Here is a 5,628-nt window from a genome sequence, read left to right on the forward strand (position 1 = left end):
TAACTCTTCTGCCTGGACTGAGTAATCTTCAGTCGGTCTCGGATCAATTTTACCTTCTCCTCAGACTCCTTGATCAAGTCTGGTCCAAACAACTGTCGGTCTCCTACCTCGTCCCACATTAACGGTGTTCTGCATCTTCGTCCATACAGGGCTTCAAACGGTGCCATCTTCAAACTGGCTTGATAGCTATTGTTGTAGGAAAACTCTACGTATGGCAAATTTTCATCCCAACTAGATCCATAATCTAGCTCACAGGCTCTCAACATGTCCTCCAAAATTTAGTTCACTCTCTCGGTCTGTCCATCTGTCTGTGGGTGAAAAGTTGTGCTGAACTCTAACCTTGTTCCCAAAGTCTAATGTAACTGATGCCAGAACTTTGAAGTAAACTGTGTTCCTCTATCTGATACAATGGTCCTCGGAACTCCATGCAGACATACGATCCTGGACATATATATCTTGGCCAACTTTGCACTTGTATAAGTGGTTTTCACTGGGAGTAAGTGAGCTACTTTGGTCAAGCGATCAACTACTACCCATATGGAATCATATCCTGCTTTGGTCCTGGGCAATCCGGTGATAAAGTCCATGCCCAGTTTATCCCACTTCCATTCGGGTATCGGCATAGGCTGTAACAGTCCTGCTGGCTTCTGATGTTCTGCCTTAACTCTCTGACATACATCACATACGGCGACATACTCGGCAATATCCTTCTTCATACCGGTCCACCAGAAACGTTCCTTCAAATCCAAATACATCTTGGTGTTTCCGGGGTGTATCGAGTATGGTGAGTCATGGGCCTCTTGAAGTATTAACTTCCTGATCTCCTGGTTATTGGGCACATAAACTCGGTCCTTAAAGCATAGGGTATCGTGCTCATCTTCACGAAAACCTTGGGCCTTTCCTTTGCTCATCTTCTCCTTTATCTCAGCAATCTCCTTGTCCTCTTTCTGGGCTTCCCGAATCTTATCCAGCAATGTCGACTGGACCTCCATTATTGCAATAAATCCTCTAGGAACAATCTCCAATCGAAGTTCCATGATGTCCTCTGCTAATTCCTTCGGCAGTCCCTTACTTTCAAGGATATTAGCATAACTCTTCCGGCTCAAAGCGTCTGCTACGACATTGGCCTTTCCTAGATGATAGTGTAGTTTCATGTCATAATCCTTTATAAGCTCCAACCATCTCCTCTGTCGAAGGTTCAGTTCCTTCTGGGTGAAAATGTATTTCAAACTCTTATGGTCCGTGTACACATCACAACGGTTTCCAATAAGGTAATGTCTCCAGGTCTTCAATGCATGCACTACGGCTGCTAACTCCAAATCATGCGTGGCATAGTTCAACTCATGAGGTTTTAGTTGTCGTTAGGCATATGAAACAACTCTCCCGTCCTACATAAGCACACATCCAAGTCGTAAGCGTGAGGCATCGTAGTACACTTGGAACTCCTTATGTATATCTGGCAGTGTTAGCACTGGCGCTGTAGTCAAACGTTTCTTCAATTCCTGGAAACTTGCCTCGCAATCTTCTGTCCATTTAAACTTAGTATCCTTCTTTAACAGTTCAGTCGTTGGCTTTGCAATCTTGGAAAAATTCTCAATGAATCTCCGGTAGTATCCTGCGAGTCCAAGAAAACTGCGGATCTCGCTAACAGAAACGGGTGCCAACCATTCAGTGACTGACTGAATTTTGTTGGGGTCTACTACTATACCTTCTCCCGATATAACATGTCCAAGGAACCCGACTTCCTTCAACCAAAATTCACATTTGCTAAACTTAGCATACAACTGGTGTTCCCTGAGTTTCTCGAGAACTAAGCGCAAATGCTCCTTATGCTCCTCCTCGTTCTTCGAGTATACCATAATATCGTCAATAAACACCACAACAAACTTGTCCAAATACTCCATGAACACCTTGTTCATCATGCTCATGAAATAGGCAGGGGCGTTAGTCAGTCCAAATGACATGACCGTGTACTCGTATAATCCATATCGTGTTGTGAATGATGTCTTCGGTATGTCCTTCTCTCGTATCTTCAACTGATGATACCCCGATCGCAAATCGATCTTCAAAAACACTTTAGCTCCTTGCAACTGATCAAACAGACCGTTGATCATCGGTAGTGGGTACTTGTTCTTAATTGTCACTTCATTTAATGTTCGATAATCAACAACCATCCTTAGGGATTTATCCTTCTTCTCAACCAAAAGTACTGGGGCTCCCCAAGGTGATGAACTTCTTCGGATGTATCCTTTCTCCAATAATTCCTTGATATGTTTCTTAATTTCTTCCAGATCATTTGCGGTCATCCGATAGGGTCTCTTGGATATTGGTCCTGTACCTGGCAACAGCTCTATCAAAAACTCAATGTCTCTATCCGGTGGCATGCTTGGTAACTCCTCTAGAAAAACATCCGGGTAATCCTTCACTACAGGCACTTCCTCCTGAACAACTCCCGTAAGGGCATTCACTTGACTCCTCCTAGGCACATGCCTAGATACATACTTAATCCTTTTTCCTTCCGGGGTGCTGAGATAAATCGACTTACTAGCACAGTCAATGCTTCCTCCAAACTTTGACATCCAGTCCATACCCAATATCACATCCAGTCCTTGTGACTCCAAGATAATTAGGTCAGACGGAAAAACATGTGTACCAATGGTTAAGGGTATCTGGTCACACCATCGGCTGGCCATATACTCTGCTCCGGGTGAACTTACTAAAAGAGGGGTCCTAAGGGTTTGGGTTGGTAGTTTAAACTTATCCACGAATCCCCTTGATATGTATGAATGCGATGCACCAGTATCGAAAAGAAGAAGAGCGGTAAATGACTTAACCAAAAACTTACCTATTACCGCGTCCGGCTGCTCTTCAACCTCCTCCACGTTAACGTGGTTCACTTGTCCTTTGTTGAATGGATTTGGCTTCTTCCCAGCGCTCCCATTTCCATTTCCATTCTTTCCTTCAGGGCACTCTGTGGCGTAGTGTCCAGTCTTCCCGCACTTGAAACATGTAACATGACTTAAGTCCCTTTTGGCGGGTGTGGCTGGGTTGGGGCGGTTATGATTATTGTTGGTTCCGTTCCCATTCCCATTCTTAGAACCATTGTGGTTATGCGATCCTCTTCCAGTGTGGTTGTGACCTCCATGGTTATGAACAAGTCCTCCCAAGTTCGGGGTTAGGCGAGGTTTCTGCTGAGCTCCTGAGTTATACTTCCCTTGTCCATACTTCCTCTTGCGGCTCTCAATCTGCTGTTGCTTCCCTTCAATCATAAGAGCCTTATCTACCAACTCCTGGTAGTTGTTGAAGGTTGCTACGATCAACTGCATACTCATCTCATCATTCAGCCCTTCCATAAACTTCTCCTGTTTCGCTGCATCTGTGGCCACATCATCAGGGGCGTAGCGAGATAACTTGCTAAACTCATCCACGTACTGAACCACAGTACGGTTCCCTTGGCGCAGGTTGTGAAACTCCCGCTTCTTCATCTGCATAGCTCCATTTGAGACATGGGCGGTGCGGAAAGCTTGCTAAAACTGGTCCCAAGTGACATTGGCTATAGGAAAAGTGGCTGTGTAATTCTCCCATCATGAGGCTGCTGGTCCATCCAATTGATGTGCGGCGAAGCGCACCCTCTCAGCATCTGTGCAACCTGCGGTGGTCAACTCTCTTCCAATACGGCGTAGCCAATCATCAGCAACTATAGGCTCGGTGCTACTAGAAAACACCAGCGGCTGTAACCTTAGAAAACGGGCTAGGTTGTCCACGGGCGGCGGGTTGTTGTTGTTGTTGTTGCCCTGGTTCTGAACTAGCAATTGCATCAACGTATTCTGCTGTTGGATCAACTGGGTGAGCTCCGGTGGGAAGGCAAAAACGGTGTCACGTCTAGGAGACATCTGAGGGGTTTAGATGGAAGAGATTTAGAATAGAAAAGAGGTCTAATGAGGAAACACTACCCATATGCACATGAGACAAACACAATCATTTCACTCAATCAATCAAGCAAGGGCATACAAACGATCTAGAACTATCGCACAAATGCTCAACTACTACTAAATACATGGGGGAATACTAGTGATATATGGTAGTCATCTAGAAATTTTGATCGGTGGAAGACTCCATGATGTCTGCTCCAGCTTCGTCTTCATAGTCATCATCACTAGGATCGGAATCGGTGTCATCGATGATGATGTAGTTGTCCGGGCAAGTGGGATCTTCGTCTTCGTCTCCCGGTGCTGGTCCTCCCGCGATTACTCCGATCTTCTTGACTAGGTCGTCATTCTTCTCCAGTAGTGTCTTGATTTCCTCCTCATATCCATCGCATGTAAACTAGAGTTCTTCCTCCAGTTCGATGATCCTAGTCTTCGCCTTCTTCAAGTCCATCATGTCCGCGCTCATCTGGTTCTTCTGGCGTCGAATGTGTTGATTTAACTCCTGAATGAAGGCTGCAATGGATCTATCCTTCCTGGTGCTGATTACTTTCCACTGCTCGTCTCGGCGCCCACATATTTGGTAAATAGTGTCCTTAAGTTCCCTGTTGTAAACTTCTCCAATGCGTCCAATGGTAATGTGGGCGCCCAGGTGGGTGCTTCGAAAGAAAACTCTATGGGTTTAGAAGTTGACGAGAACGTCCTTCCTGGAACTTGTACTTGAATCATCCAGCGCTCCTCTTCAGGTAAAGTGGCGTTGTACGTCCCGGTGAAGCTTGGTATTCCAATGTTCAAGTACCTAGTGACTTCCTTTAAGTGACATCCAAAAGGTGTGTCTTCATCCGGTTGTGCAAACTTGTTCTTCATCTTCGTCATCCTAAAGAGTAGAAAATGGAGAGGAGTCAAAAATGAGAAGAGAGGTGTGACCTAGGGTTTATCTTAGTGGTCGTGTCCTACACTAAGCGTGTGCTCTGATACTATCTTGTAGCGACCCGACCTCAGATGGTCAAGTCTATGTGCTTCAGTGTCATCCCTGGATCGGTAATGCTGACACACACAGTACCCGAAGGATTTATAACAGAGTAGCAATCACACACTTATTACATCGAATGTCTCAAGAGAGAACTTATTACAATAATATGGCTTAAGGCCATCTAATACGATAATAGCAGAAGGCTTGGAAGATAAAGTGAGTCCATCAACTCCAACGGCATAAATGAGCTTCACGACAATGACCTAACGAACCTTACTCCTCGTCTGAAAAGTATGCAACATAATACGTTGCAGCCCGAAACGGGTCAGCACATAGAATATGCTAGCAAAGTAACACAGTAGAGCAAGAACAAAATAATGCTATCACTACATGCATATTTGGCTGGTGGAAAGCTCTATGGTTACAGTTTTGCGAAAAGCCAATTTTTCCCTACAACAAAGGAATAGATTTTTTTTACTTTTACTATCATGGTAGTTGAAACATCATTGAGAAGGTTCCTCCAACTCAATCCCAATTAAAGTGATTAACAACCCAACAATATTAATTAAACATGATGAGATACATGTGATAACCCAAGTACTAGATACTCAAGAATTGTCCATAACCGAGGACACGGCTAACCATGCTTAGATTGTACACGCTGCAGAGGTTTGCGCACTTTTCCCCACAAGACCCGATCTCCTCCGTTGGATTTTTCGCACTACAGGG

The sequence above is a fragment of the Triticum aestivum genome, chromosome 3A, assembly GCF_018294505.1.
Source record: "Triticum aestivum cultivar Chinese Spring chromosome 3A, IWGSC CS RefSeq v2.1, whole genome shotgun sequence".
NCBI lineage: Eukaryota > Viridiplantae > Streptophyta > Magnoliopsida > Poales > Poaceae > Triticum > Triticum aestivum.